Raw genomic sequence first — 16,888 nt, 5'->3', positions numbered from 1 at the left:
CCCTATGGGAACCCAGTCTTGAGTGGTGAGGTCAATTGGAAATAAGCCCTAGTCTCAACAAATTTGAAGTGGTTGTCACTCTTACTGTTATAGTCATGAACAAATGCACTTGTGTTAAGTAGATTTGTGAGGATGACATTATGTTAACTTTTCCCTCTTGTTGGTTCTCTCACCTTGTCCCCAGGTGCAGCCTGGCAGCTATATCATTTAATACTAGACTGGCTTATTCAAGAGTGGTGTGACCAAACTACACTTTGTGATGGACATTGAAGACCCCAGACTGCATTCTGTCCCCTCACCACCCTCAGTGCTTCCTCATAGTGATGTTCAACAAAGAGGAGTACTGATCTGTAGGTCAAACTGGTGTGGTAAGTAGTAAACAACAGGAGGTGCCTTGCCCATGTTCACCAGGATACTTCATGGAGTCAATGCTGAATACTCACAAACAAACTCCTTCCTGTCTGTGTACCACTGTGCTGATGCTTCCCCTGTGTCTGTCCTACTAGTGGGACAGGATATATCCAGGGGTGATGAGCACTAATAAAAATAATGGACAAAGTCAGCAGCCTCTGTCGAGGAAGAAACAGATAATGCTTCAAGATCAATTATTTCCTTTGGAACATTGTGATGTATGATTCCTTTAGTATGATGATATTATGCTGTTGCTTGACTAATATGTGTCCAATTTTGACATAAGACCCAGATATTGGTCAGAAAGACTTTGAAGAACTTAGTTTACCATTGTCATTGACAGTGATCCACCCAGTTCTATTCCTTCCTTTAGACTTTGTCTAAACAACTGAACTGAGAGTAAAATAAAATGCTGTGGATTTAGAATTAGACCAGGCCAGATAAGGATGGCAGATTTAATTCCAAACATATCACAAGGGATCTTGAACAGTTCTGAAACAAAAGTTTCCAGTCTGGCAGCACTAGATTTAGATTTCTAGTTAAATTTTAACTCTGATTTCTCTTCACAGACCTGCTGAGCTTTTACCAGCAATTTCTGTTTTTGTTTCTATTTATGTAACTATTGGCTGTTGTTTAAGAACTGATCCAGCTCTCTTGTGATATGTTTGAAATTAAATCTGGATTAGTGGTGCTGGAAAAGCACAGCAGTTCAGGCAGCATCCGAGGAGCAGGAAAATCGATGTTTTGGGCAAAAGCCCTTGGAATTAAATCTGCCATCTTTATCTGTTCTGGTCTAATTCTAGATCCACAGCATTGTATTTTACTCTGAGTTCTAAAGGAAGGAATAGAACTGGGTGGATCACTGTAAATGACAATGGAAAACTAAGCTCTTCAAAGTCTTTCTGTCCAATATCTGGGTTTTATGTCAAAATTGGACACATACTAGTCAAGCAACAGCTTGATATCATCATCAGAGTTAAAGTTTCAGGTCCAGTGACACTAGATTTAGATTTCTAGTTAACCTTTAATTCTGATTTCTCTTCACAGAAATCTAAATCTAGTATCGCTGGATCTGAAACTTTAGCTCTGATTTCGCTTCACAGACGCTGCCAGATCTGCTGAGCTTTTCCAGCAACCTCTGATTTTGTTTCTAATTTACAGCATCTTCAGGTCTTTCGATTTCACAAATAGTTACATGGCTACCATTAGCCTAGGAGAAAGTGAGGACTGCAGATGCTGGAGATCAGTGTCGAGAGTGTGATGCTGGAAAAGCACAGCAAGTCAGGCAGTATCCGAGGAGCAGGAGAATTGACATTTCGGGCTTAAGACCTTCATCAGGAAAAGGTGGTGAAGGGTTTTAGGATCAAGTTGATAACAGCTAACAGAGACTGCCTAACAGATACTCAGATGCTGCCTGACCTGCTGTGCTTTCCCAGCACCACACTACATTAGCCTAGTTTGTTTTTCAATTACAGATTTCATTGAATTCCAATTTTTCTACATACCATGGTGGTACCTGAACCCATATCCCTGGAGCACTAACCTGGAGCTCCAGGTTACTCATCTATTCACATTATTTCACCACTTCCCAGTATTTAACACCATATTGCTGTCACTGCAACTCTCTTCTGAGCAGCACTGTGAGTGGACCTGCACCACATAAGCTGCTGAAGCCCATGGGGACTAAGTGATGGGCAATAAAGATGTCTCAGCCACTAAGGCCCACATTCCATGAAAGATTAATGCATTAAAGAAAGAAGCCTCCTACTGGTGCCCAGTTTTATGCTCAATACACATATTTATCCATTTAAAAAATTGCCATTCTTTTAGTCATTTACAGCACGGAGTAATAATTATGCTTGATTTTTGTTTGGAAATGATTGAATGAGTAAGTAGTATTTCATGATTTGGCACTTAATACCAAATGGTGTCTGTAGCCTCCAACATATCCAATTTAGAGTCACTTAATACTGCACTAACTACTCTGAAAGTAAAATTCCACTCTTCATTATCAAGTCAATCAATCATAGACACAATGAGCTCACGGAAACAAAATGAGCTCATACTATATTAAGTAATGGCTTCTAGATTGCTTTTAATATAAATTAGGCTACATGAGGGATTTTGAAATCTTTATCTGATCTGCTGCTTGTCTGCTTGGTATCACTCTTCCTCTGGGACCTGCCAAGTCTAAATTCTTTTCAGAATCATCTGTAAAGTGTTCATATGTATGCGCGCAAGGGACATGAAGCAAGAAGAATAAATAAGTGAATGTGAGAAAAGAACAGGCAATTTAGAGTCATAGAGTTGTATAGCATAGAAACAAACCCTTCAGTCCAACTTGTCCATACCGATCAGATATCCCAACCTAATCTAGTCCCTTTTGCCAGCACCCGACCCATATCCCTCTAAACCCTTCCTATCCGTATAACCATCCAGATGTGTTTTAAATGTTTCAATTGTACCAGCTTCCACCACTTCCTCTGGCAGCTCATTCCATACATCCATCACTCCCTGCATGAAAATGTTGCCCCTTAGGTCCCTTTTATATCTTTCCCCTGTCACCCTAAACCTATTTGTGAGAAGATTTGTAGCTCGGGTGCTCGTTGTTGTGGTTCTGTTTGCCGAGCTGGGAGTTTGTGTTGCAGACATTTCGTCCCCTATCTAGGTGACATCCTCAGTGCTTGGGAGCCTCCTGTGAAGCCTTTCTGTGATGTTTCCTCCGGCATTTATGGTGATTTGTATCTGCCGCTTCCAGTTGTCAGTTCCAGCTGTCCGCTGCAGTGGCCGATATATTGGGTACAGGTCGATGTGCTTATTGATTGAATCTGTGGATGAATGCCATGCCTCTAGAAATTCCCTGGCTGTTCTCTGTTTGGCAAACAGATAACCTCAACACCAAGGAGAGAGAAGCACTAAAAGCACTAAGAAATGATAAAAACATAATCATGCTATCGGCAGACAAAGGCAGAATGACGGTCATCCTGGACAAAGCAGAGTACATCCAAAAAGCGCAACAACTACTTGCAGATACCAACACCTACCAAAAGAGGGAGATTGACCCCACCCCACAGCTCACCAATAGGATAAACAACACACTGAGAAACCTACAAAAAAACGGACAGACAACCAGGTTTGACCTACAGTGAATGGCGGCACGGTGGCACAGTGGTTAGCACTGCTGCCTCACAGCGCCTGAAGACCCGGGTTCAATTCCCGACTCAGGCGACTGACTGTGTGGAGTTTGCACGTTCTCCCCGTGTCTGCGTGGGTTTCCTCCGGGTGCTCCGGTTTCCTCCCACAGTCCAAAGATGTGCGGGTCAGGTGAATTGGCCATGCTAAAATTGCCCGTAGTGTTAGGTAAGGGGTAATGTAGGGGTATGGGTGGGTTTCGCTTCGGCGGGTCGGTGTGGACTTGTTGGGCCGAAGGGCCTGTTTCCACACTGTAAGTCTAATCTAAAAAAAACCTGAAAGTAACAACACCCCCAGATTCTATGGACTACCTAAAGTGCACAAACCAGACATCCCATTCAGATCCATAGTATCACTACCAGGGACACCATCACACAAACTGGCGGATCCAGAACTCTATACAGTCAATACAGGAATTCTTGGACATCATCAGAAATATACACATAGACGTGGAAGAAACTATGGTCTCATTCGATGTAACTGCACTGTTCACCTCTATCGACAAAACCTTAGCCAGAGAAACAATAGCCAACCTGCTGGACATACAGAACAGACAACAAGATGGGGAACCTATCAACAAAGATGGCATACTCAAACGACTGGACCTGTGCCTCAAACACACTTCACATTCAACAACCAAATATATGAACAAATCAACGGCACACCCATGGGCTCACCCATCTCTGGATTCATAACAGACGCGGTAATGCAAAGGTTAGAACAAACAGTGTTACCACAAATTCAATCCAAACTCTGGGTCAGATATGTAGATGATACTTTTGTAATCATTAAAAACACATTAGAGAACACATACCGGATCATCAATGCCACACTCACAGGAATACGATTCACTAGAGAGGAAGAAAAGGACAACCAACTCCCATTCCTAGACGTGATGGTACAGAGAACACCGAACAGAGAATTCACCACAAAGGTATACAGGAAAGCAACACACACAGACCAAGTCCTAAACTACGAAAGCAACCACCCCAACACACACAAAAGAAGTTGCATCAAGACACTGTTCAAAAGGGCCACAACACACTGCAGCACACCAGAACTGCAAAAGAGGAAGAAGAACACCTATACAATGTATTTGCCAAAAATGGATACCCCTGCAATTTCATCAACAGATGCCTAAGGGAAAGACAATGGAATGAGGACATGCCACAACCCGAAGGACTAGCCACACTACCATACATCAAAAACATTTCTGAACTGACAGCCAGACTATTGCGACCACTAGGACTCATAACAGCACACAAACCAACAACCATTCTCAGACAACAACTCACCAGGATGAAGGACCCGATACCCAGCATGAGCAAAACGAATGTAGTGTGCAAAATCTCATGCAAAGACTGCACAAAACACTACATAGGACAAATAGGAAGACAGCTAACGATCCGCATCCATGAACACCAACTAGCCATGAAATGACATGACTAGCTATCCTTAGTAGCCATACAAACAGATGACAAGCAACATGAGTTCGACTGGGACAACACTACTATTATAGGGCAAGCCAAACAGAGAACAGCCAGGGAATTTCTAGAGGCATGGCACTCATCCACAGATTCAATCAACAAACACATCGACCTGGACCCAATATACCGACCACTGCAGCGGACAGCTGGAACTGACAACCAAAAGCGGCAGATACAAATCACAATAAGTGCCGGAGGAAACATCACAGAAGCGCTTCACAGGAGGCTCCCAAGCACTGAGGATGTCACCTAGACAGGGGTGGGGTGGGGGGGGGGTGGGGAAGGGGGGTGTTCCCTATATCTTGTTCAATACTTAATCCTCAATAAACATTGTGTAAAACAATCACAGCAAATCCTCTGTATCTGCAAGATGATGAATTGTGAATTTGCCTATCCATGGCAAAAATCAAAAATCAACATCTGCAGGCAAAAACTGCGTACCTGTGGTATTTTCAACCATTTTAACCTATTCTTAATGCATCCCGCACTCGCAAATTTCATCATCATGGTGGTTCTGAGAAATGGAACCCTTATGGTTACAGAAAAATGTCTGTATCTGGTCATAATCAAGTTGCTGCTTGTAGGGGGTTGCTGAACTTTCTTTACATTGCAAAAGAGAGTGGATGACAAAACATGAGCACTTCATTGGCAGGAAATTCACTGAGACATGTGGGGGCCATGGAAAGCACTCGATAATTTTATTTCACATGCTATTTCATTTAAAATTGAATATTGTGTGCAATTCCGCTCTTCTTCCTATCAGAAAGATGTTGTGAAACTTGAAAGGGTTCAGAAAATAATTTCCAAGGACGTTGCCAGGGTTGGAGGATTTAAGCTATAGGGAGAGGTTGAATAGGCTGCAGCTGTTTTCCCTGGAGCATCGGAGGCTGAGGGGTGACCTTATGGAGATTTATAAAATCATGAGGGGGATGAATAAGGTAAATAGACTCCCCCTACGGTGGGGGAGTCCAGAACAAGAATGTGGGGTTTAGGGTGAGAGGGGAAAGATATAAAAGAGACCTAAGGAGCAACTTTTTCCTGCAGAGGGTGGTACATGTGGGGAATGGGCTGTCAGAGGAAGTGATGGAGGCTGATACAATAGCAACATTTAAAAGGCATCTGGATGGGTATATGAAAGGTAGGGTTTGGAGGGATATGGGCCGGGTGCTGGCAGGTGGGACTACATTGGTTTGGGATATCTGGTCGGCATGGACGAGTTGGACCGAAGGGTCTGTTTCTGTGCTGTACATCTCTATGACTCTGCAACTTAAGATCAGTGTTGGCTGCTCTGGTTAGAAGATGTTGCTGATTGTGTTGTCTGATCATTTAGTGCCCGCAAATGTTAATTACAGCTGCCCAGTAAATTGATGCCCCTTGTCTTCGGTCTTTTTTTTAATCTGCGAGTTGTTTAATGAGAAAATCTGAAAACCAAGAGGCCACCTGTGAACAGGAGGAGAGAGGAAAGCAAGGACAAGAAGAGGAGAGGACGAGAGTGAAGGAACAATTCAGAGGTCATAGTTTTAAGATACTGGTTAGCAGATTTAAAACAGAAATGGGGAGAAATTACTTCTCTGAAAGGATTTTGAATCTGTGGAAGTCATTATCAGAGTGTGCTGGATTGAAAGGTTTAAAGAGGAAATGAGCACAGCAGGTTAGGCAGCATCCAAGGAACAGGAAATTCGACGTTTCGGGCCAGAGCCCTTCATCAGGAATCATTCCTGATGAAGGGCTCTGGCCCGAAACGTCGAATTTCCTGCTCCTTGGATGCTGCCTAACCTGCTGTGCTTTAACCAGCAACACATTTTCAGGTCTGATCTCCAGCATCTACTGACCTCACTTTTTACTTAAAGAGGAAATGGACAGACTTTTAATTAGGAATTAATTGAAGGGTTATGTAGAGTGAGCAGGAAAATAAAGTTGAGTCCAATATGAGATCAATCATGATTGTATCAAATGGTGGAGCAGGTTCAAGGGTTTGAATTGCCTATCCCTGCTCCTCATTATGTAATTCACAGGACGTAGAAGGAATTTTGATTGCACCAACCCCAAACTCAGATTAGATTACTTACAATGTGGAAACAGGCCCTTTGGCCCAACAAGTCCACACTGACCCTCCAAAGGGCAACCCACCCAGACCCATTCTTCTACATTTACCCCTTCACCTAATACTTCAGGCAATTTAGCATGGTCAATTCACCTCACCTGTGCATTTTTGGATAGTGGGAGGAAACCAGAGCACCCAGAGAAAACCCACGCAGACACGGGGAGAATGTGCAAACTCCACACAGACAGTTGCCTGAGGCAGGAATTGAATCCAGGTCTCTGGTGCTGTGAGGCAGCAGTGCTAACCACTGTGTCACCGTGACACCCAAGATGACAACTGAATGGCTTGCTCAGCCAATGAAGAAGATGCTTAAGAGTCAATCACATTGATTAGATTAGATTCTCTACACTGTGGAAACAGGCCATTTGGCCCAACAAGTCCACACCAATCCTTCAAAAAGTCACCCATTTCCCTCTGACTAATGCACCTATCACCATGGGCAACTTAGCACGGCCAATTCACCACATAACTTTCTGATTGTGAGAGGAAACTGGAGCAACTGGAGTAAACCCACACAGACACACGGAGAATGTGCTAATTCCACAAGGACAGTTGCCCAAGGCAGGAATTGAACCCAGGTCCCATGAGGCAGCAGTACTAACCACTGAGGCCACTATGCCATTCCTTGAGTACTTCCGCTGACACATTTCTATTGTAAACAACAACTGTGCAAAATCTCACTGAGCGTACAAACATGACTAATAGAAATAGGTGCAAAGCCCCAACATCATTTCTATAATCCCATAACCTAATGTGGTTTTTATAATATTTTCCCTTTTATATCATTTGTATTCAAATGTGAAAAGGATACAGGAACAGAGAGACCTCTGGGGTCATAAACACAATTGTTTGAATGTTTAGGATGTTTAGGATAGGTTGATAAGCCCATTGGAAGGAAATAGTACCTATAGGACCATTTGATTTTCAAAATCAAGCAGGCTAGGGGAGATGGTGATATAGCGGCAATGTCACTGGCAGAGTAATATAGAACTCCAAACTGAGAACATCTCAAATGGTGAAATTTGAATTTAATTTTTAAGAAAAATGTCTGAAATTGAAAAGCTAGTCTACCAGCAACCATGTACCCACTGCTGCTTGTTATAGGAACCGACCTGGTGCCCTCTAGGAAAGGAATTCTGTCATCCTTACTTGGTCTAATCTATAAGTGTCGACAGATCCACATTAATGGGGTGACTCTGAACTACCCTTTGAATAATGGGCCAATGATGCCCCAATCACGTGAATAAATCAAACAAAAACGAAACAAGGATGGCCTGCTAAAATTTAAAGAAAATCATGGGTTATCGTTCAGCTGGAATATTGTGTTCTATTTTTGAAAGAATGTGGAGAGATTTATTAGAATGATGCTGTGAATAAGGGACATCACTCATATGTGGAGAGACTAAAGAACTGCAATTGTTCTCTTTAGAAACAAGAAGGTTAAGGGGAAATAAAACAGAACCATTCAAAAATCATAATGGGCTTTGATAGAGTAAATAAAGAGAAATATATTCCAGTGGTTAAACCAGTGGACAGATTTAAATTAGGTCACAGGAGATCAAGGGGGGACATGAGTATATTTGTTCTGATTTGGAATGCCCTGCCTGAAAAGATAGTAGAATGAGGTGCACACACACAACTTTAATAAGATTAATACTCAAAAGTAAGAATATTGCAAGGTTAAGGGGGAAAAGCAGGGAACAGAACCATAGGATCTTTCTCTCAGAGAGGCCAGTATCATGGCTCGATGTGTTGTATCTGTCTCTGAATCTATGTAGTTGGCCTGGGTTTCTGTCCAATCTAATGCCTCTCACAAGGGATCTGTTGATATTGGGTGGAGTGCAGAATCTACCTATCTGTATATATTCACAAAGCATTGCAGTTGTGTCGAGCACTCTGGCTGATGCTGTCAGTATGCAGCTTTAAATGTTTCAAGTAGCGTACTGAAATATTATCCAAACTTGTAGCACATTAAAAAGGCTATAAATAATTAACCAGAATAATAGGCTGTATAGTATTGTTATACAAGTACTTAATGCACTTGTATCAAGGTCTTCTGTCGCTTATTTTAATTAATGCACTAACCCCTTTCAAAAAATAGGCAACTACTTCCATTAAAATGGGTAATCAGGGAGACTTGATTGAGACGTGCTCAGCATTTGTACAATAACACCAAGTTTCAATTGTTCCTGAAAGCAGCAACGACATGAATTGGAAGTACATCAGTACTAAAAATCTACTTGCTTTTCGATTTTCCTCACTCTCTATCACACAGTGCTCCCATTACAGTGGAACATGACCATTCTTGTAACCTTTACCTCTGTTTATTTCTGATTGTGCTCCAGCCATTCTCTATTATCCAGTTCATGTAATGAGTTTTCTGTGCAGGTACAGGATTTTGTATTTACCAACTAAATTCATTCTTACTGTATCTTCAGTTAAAGAAGCATTACTTTCAAAGTAGGATCAATCCATTCCTGGATTGGATTTAACGTAAGTTGCTCAACCATGAAGTTTGACACACAGTGGGGCAAATGCACAATGTCAAAATGGAAAAGAAAAGTATTCCATTATAACTTTTTGGACGCCAATTTCATGGCCTACTTCACCTCAGGCCTCATATCCAGGCAATCTGCCCTCTCTGATAGATGCGAATGTCCCCTGATATTATTTTGGAGAAGGGCAGGTAGATTCTGCCTGGTTTTTAAAATATAATTATTCATCCCTTAGCCAACATCAATATAAAAACCCATGAACTGATCATTCCGACATTGCTGTTTGTGGAATCCGACTGCAAGCAGATTGGTTGCCATATTTTCCACATTTTAACAGTGACTAAACTTCAAAAGCACTTCTTGACCAGTAAAGTGCACTGACATGTTCTGACTTCACAAAAGGTGCTATAAAAATGAAACTTCTTCCCTCCACTTTCTGTTCCTTCCTTCTTTTCCTTTTTTTCATCTTCTGTCTTATGTTTTTCTTTAGAATATTGTAAGAAGACAGAAGAAGAGTGTCATTCTGTGCACTGAGGCCACACACAATGGCAATTTATTTATTGCCTTATTACAGACTGGGTAAAATCTTGTCCCAGATGTGGTGGTTGTAACGAAATCAGGGAGAAAGTGACGACTGCAGATGCTGGAGACCAGAGTAAAAAGGTGTGGCACTGGAAAAGCACTGCAGGTCAGGCAGCATCCGAGGAGCAGGAGAGTTGAAGTTTCAGGCATAAACTCTTGATCGGGAATGTGAAGGGTGTATATATGACAGGTTGAATCTCCTGCTCCTCAGATGCTGCCTGGCCTTCTGTGCTGTTCCAGTGCCACACTTTTCGATTTGTAACAAAGTCAGGCACCTGATCCTCAAAGAATATGGTTAATCTGGTCCATTCAGGGAACCCTGGCTGGCAGATAAAAAGAGGAGAGCCAAAATCTCTGAGTGCTGACTCTGATGAGACATGGCCAGAATTTCCATGTCAAAATAAGGGGTGACTTGGTGATGGGATACCAGTCTTTGGATATGAGATAAGTATAAGAGTGTAACACTGATCCGAATATGAATTAGATATTTGGCAATATACTTTAAACCTAGAAAAAAAATTCCATTATAGAAAAGGTATTATATTCAGAAATATAATCCAGTTGTCACTCCAGTTATAATGGTAGTGATAGAATTATTATGTCTTGTAATGCTACAAGCGAGTGTGTGATTTAACCCTCAAACATATACTTTGTGCTGTCAGATCCATTTGAATACTAATAGCATGTAGTCCAATGTTGGCTGCACTATTGCATGGCTGCAGACCACAGCAAGACTGTGAATTAATGCAAGAGAATCACTGCTTAATGTCAGCCTCCATCTGTTGAAAGGGAATTGCACTCTGGTTACAGCAGAGGCTAGTTTTGATTGCAGAAGGTACTCTGAGCAAGAAGACTAATTGTACAATGCAGAGTATATCCATCAAAGTTCATGCATACTGCAATAGAGCCTTTTGTGTTGGAATTGGAAAGGAAGGAAAAGATCTTTATAGAGCTGACATTGCAAAGACAGTGGAAGCAGATAACTTTTGTGGCCAATGCCAGCAATTCAGCCTCAAGGTTAAAGACTTTGTGTAAATGTTTACAATCAAATGAATTACTCTTCAAAATCCTGTTTTTTTTTACAACTGAACCACCACACATAAAAAAAGAAGGAATTTCAGATACTTAAAATCAGAAAAGGGAGGGCATCATGTCAGATAGTGTGACACAATTTGTTTGGATAATGGAACGGCCATATGCAAGCTATGACTACGTATGGGAAGCTTGGAACAGTCCTTCTTGCTTAGGGGGTGTCAGGGTGGCTCAGTGGTTAGCACTGCTGCCTCACAGTACCAGAGACCTAGTTTGATTCCACCCTCGGATGTCTGTCTGTGTGGAATTTGCACATGCTACCTGTGTCCACGTGGATTTCCTCTGAGCGCTCTGGTTTCCTCTGACAGTCCAAAGATATGCAGGTTAGGTGGGTTAGCCATGGGAAATGCTGGGATAGAGTTGGGGGTTGGTTCCGGATCGGATGCTCTTTGGAGGATCAATGTGGATACAATGGACTGAATGGCCTGCTTCCACACTGTAGGGATTCTCTGATCTGATCTGTCATGCATTTGCCATTCACTGCACTTGCCAAAGTTAACTTGCTTCCTCCTGACCACTTATAATCCCATCTCACTTTGTGTCATTGGCAAACTTGGAAATAGTGCATGTGATTCCCTCATCCAAACTGTTGATTTGGGACCCAAGCAGTGATTCTGTGATACTCCACTTGTCACCAACTTTCATGCTAAAAGGATCTATATATTCCTCTTCAACAGCAGAAATTGCTGGAGAAGCTCAGCAGTCTGACAGTGTTTGTGGAGAGAAACCAGAGTTAACGTTTCAGGTCTAGTAACCTGAAATTGGAGATGTCATGGACAGTGAAGAAGGTTACCTTGGATTATAATGATATCTTGATCAAATGGGCCAATGGACTGAGGAGTGTCAGGTGGAGTTTAATTTAGATAGATGTGAGGTGCTCCATTTTGGGCAAGCAAATCTTAGCAGGACTTATACACTTAATGGTAAGGTCCTAGGGAGTGTTGCTGAACAAAGAGACCTTGGAGTGCAGCTCATAGCTCCTTGAAAATAGAGTCACAGGTAGATAGGATAGTGAAGAAGGTGTTTGGTATGCTTTTCTTTATTGGTCAGAGTATTGAGTACAAGAGTTGGGAGGTCATGTTTGCAGCTGTACGGGACATTGGTTAGGCCACTGCTGGAATATTGTGTGAAATTCTGGTCTCCTTCCTTTTGGAAAGATGTTGTGAAACTTGAAAGGGTTCAGGAAAGATTTACAAGGATGTTGCGAGGGTTGGAGGATTTGAGCTATAGGGAGAGGCTGAACAGGTTGGAGCTGTTTTCCCTGGAGCGTCGAAGGCTGAGGGGTGTGACCTTACAGAGATTTATAAAATCATGAGGGGCATGGATAGGATAAATGGACAAAGTATTATCCCTGAGGTGGGGGAATCTAGAGCTAGAGGGCATAGGTTTAGGGTGAGAGGGGAAAGTAATAAAAGGGACCTAAGGAGCAACATTTTCAAGCAGAGGGTGGTACGTGTATGGAGTGAGCTGCCAGAGGAAATGGTGGAGGCTGGTACAATTACAACATTTAAGAGGCATTTGGATGGGTATATGAGTAGGAAGGGTTTAGAAGGATATGGGGCGGGTGCGGGCAGGTGGGACTAGATTGGGTTGGGATATCTGGTTAGCATGGATGGGTTAGACTGAAGGGTCTGTTTCCATGCTGTACATCTCAATAACTCTATGACTGTATTAGAGTCAAAATTAGAATGGTGCTGGAAAAGCACAGCACGTCAGGCAGCATCTGAGGAGAAGGAAAATTGATGTTTTGGGCAAAAGCCCTTTACCAGGGTGGCCCATTCCATTCTGCCCATTGGGTCTGCATCTGACTGAGTGTGGCAAGAAGGAACCCTAGCAAAACATGAATCAATGGTCATCGGGGACAGAATTCCTGCTGGTTAGAGTCATATCTGGCACAGAGGAAGGTTGGCATGGTTGTTGGAGGTCAGTCATCTGAGCTCCAGAACATCTCTGCAGGAGTTCCTCATGGCTAGTATCCTAGGCATAACCATCTTCAGCTGCTTTCTCACTGACCTTCTCTCCATGTCAGAACTCGGGATGTTCGCCGATGATTGCAATGTTCAGCACCACTCGCGACTCCTCAAATACTGAAGCAGTCCATGTTCAAATGCAACAAGATCTGGACAATATCCAGGGCTGGGGCTGATAAGTAACAAATAACATTCATGCAGCACAAATACCAGGCTATGACCATACACATGAAAGACGAAAGGAAAAAAGATAGCTCAGCCAGCAACTGTGGAAAACCAGTTAACATCTCAGATTGTCAACATCTGCAGAGAGAAAACAGAGTTAACATTTTGAGTCATGTGACCCTTCAAGGTCTCTCTCCACAGATTCCCCAGCATTTTCTGGTTTTGTTTGTTTCAGTTCACCAGTATCCGCATTTTTATGTTAACATTTCAGGGCTGACGTACTTTCCGCGGAACTGGGAAAAATTTGAATTTTAAATTAGTAATGGGTTGGGTGATTAGCAAAAAGTATCTTGATAGTATGATGAGGTGGAGGTGTTAATTGAAATAAAAAGGAAGCTAGATAAAAGGCAAAATGAATAGGATAATAAACTCACAAAGAGTCAGTCTAGAAATAGTGTAAATGGAGATTGCTGTGTGGAACTTAGTCAACTGAGAGAGAATGACAACAGAAAATGCTGGGAATCTTCAGCCGACCTGACAAGGTCGGAGGGCAAAGGGAAAGATAGTGTTAACATTTCAACAAAAAAGACCATGACCTTCCATTGCCTGCCAATTCAACACATCACCGTGTTCCCTGGCTAACACCTCTGTCTCAGGCTTGCTGCAGTGCTCCAGCGAAGCTCAACACAGGCAGGAAGAACAACACCACATTTTCTATTTGAGATTCCTGCAGCCCTCTGGATTCAATAATGAGCTTGATAATCTTAGGGCTCAAGGCAGCTTCTACCATGTCCTTCTGTGACCACCACACACCAGGCCTTGTTTTCACATAACCTCCTATTACACACAACTCATTGTTAGTTACTAATAATTAGCAGGAGACAAAAAAAACCCTGCATTTGCAGGAATCCAAGGTAGACAGGCAGGAAGCTGGAAGAACACAGAAAGCCAGGCAGGATCAGGAGGTGGAGAAGTCAACGTTTCATGTGTAACCCTCCCCAGTTCCTCGCCCTATTTTCCATTCCCCTGACTGACCCTTCCTACCAGCTACCAACCAGAATCATTCCTCTCATTGACCAACCAGGTTGTGCCCCCTACCTGGGCTTACCTATCCCTACCTCACCATCCTGCCCCACTCCCCACCCAAATCTTCCCTTCACTTTATTTGCAGCTCCCCTTACACCTACCCCCGGTCCTGATGAAGAATTACACCCAAAACATTGATTTCTCCACCTTCTGATGCTGCCTGGCTTGCTGTGTTCTTCCAGCTTCCTGCTTGACTAACAATCAGAAGGCATTCATTCCCCTAGCCAGATCACTATCCACTACTTTGTCTATCCAACTGTTCTTCTTTTGCTACAGGCTTTATCTCCACCCATCATTACCTCCTGACTCACTCTCTCCACCCTATCTTCTGCACAAAACATAACTCTTTCATAGCTACTGTCAGTTCTGAGAAAGAGTCACTGGACATGAAACATTAACTCTGATTTCTCTCCACAGATGCTGCCAGATCCATTGCGATTTTGCAGCAATTTCTGTTTTTGATCCTTCATCATCGTCATTGCAGGAAGTAAATTAAAAGGCTTGATTTATTTTTCATGCCGATTGAAGAAACTAATTAAAACAAAATTCACTGAAAATGTACACTTTTTTTTGCGAAAGATAAAACGCGGCAGTGGATGCTCATTAGCTTAGGATAAGAAGGACATGCTGTACTGAGGGAGGATACATCAGAGGACTCATGCAGCGAGGAACAGGAAAGGTGAAATTATAATGCTGGGGGTATACTACAGGCCTCCCAACAGCCAGTGGGAGACAAAGGAGAGAATGTGTAGGCAGATTTTGGGAAGATGTAAAATCAGCTGGGTTGTTGTTGTTGATGATTTTAACTTCCCCGTTATTGACTGAGACTAATTACATGCTCAGGGTTTGGATGGGGCAGAATTTGTAAGGACCATTCAGGGGGGATTTTTAACACATTATGGGAATGGGATTATACTGGACCTGGTTTTGGGAAATGAGCCCAGCCAGGTGAGTGAAGTTTCAGTGGGGGAGCATTTCGGGAGTAGTGACCACAATATTGTGAGATTTAAGATACTCATGGAAAGGGATAACAATGGTCCTTGGGTGAAGGTGTTAAACTGGGGGAAGGCGGACTACAACAATATTAGGTAGGAACTGAAGGGTGTTGATTGGAGGTGGCTGTTTGAGGGTAAATCCACATCAAACACATGGGAGTACTTCAAATGGCAGGTGATGAGAGTTCAGGATCAGCACATTCCTGCAAGAATGAAGGATGGGTATGGCAAGTTAGGTGAACCTTGGATGACCAAGGATGTTATGACCTGGATTAGGAAGAAAAAGAAAACATATGTAAGGTCTAGGAGGATGGGAACGGATGAAGACCTTGAGATCCCAGAGGACTAGGCAATAGCCAATGTTGTCCCATTGTTTAAGAAAGATAACAGAGATAACCCAGGAAATTACAGGCATGTGAACCTCATATCTGTGGATGGGAAATTATTGGAAAAGTTTCTTACGGAGAAGATCCATACACATTTAGAAGCCAATGGACTTATTAGTGATAAGCAGCATGGTTTTGTGGGGGAGGGAAGTCGTGCCTCACTAAATTGATCAGGTTTTTTGAAGAGGTGACGAAAATGAGGGAAAAGCAGCTGATGTTGTGTACATGAAAACAAAGCCTTTGACAAGGTCCCTCACGGCAGACTGGTACAAAAGGTGAAGTCACATGGTATCAGGGTAGCTGGCAAGATGGATACAGAACTGGCTTAGTCATAGGAGACAGAGAGTAGCAGTAGAAAGATATTTTTCAGAATGGAGGATTGTGACTAGTAGCATTCCATAGAGATGAGTTCTGGGACCACTGTATATGTGATCTACATAAATGATTTGGAGGAAAACATAACTGGTCTAATGTGTAAGTCTGCGGAAGTGTGGTGGAGTTGTGGATAGTGAGGAGGATTGTCAGAGGATATAGCAGGGTTGTCAGAGGATATAGATCAACTGGAGGCATAGGCAGAAAAATGGCAGATGGAGTTTAATCCAGACAAATGTGAGATGATGCATTTTGGAAGGTCAGATAGAGGTAGAAATTATACAGTGAATGGCAGAACTCTAAGGAGTATTGATATGCAGAGGGATCTGGGTGTACAGGTCCACAGATCACTGAAGGTGGCAACACAGGTAGATATGGTAGCAAAAAAGGCCAATGACACGCTTGCCTTCATTGGAAGGGTCATTGAGTATAAGGATAGACAATTTATGTTGCAGCTTTATAGAACTTTTGTTAGGCCACACTTGGAATATTGTGTACATTTCTGCTCACCACACTACCAGAAGGATGTGGATGCTTTGGAGACGGTACAG

This window comes from Hemiscyllium ocellatum, chromosome 1 (assembly GCF_020745735.1).
Source record: "Hemiscyllium ocellatum isolate sHemOce1 chromosome 1, sHemOce1.pat.X.cur, whole genome shotgun sequence".
NCBI lineage: Eukaryota > Metazoa > Chordata > Chondrichthyes > Orectolobiformes > Hemiscylliidae > Hemiscyllium > Hemiscyllium ocellatum.
Note: the sequence above shows the minus strand (reverse complement) of the source record.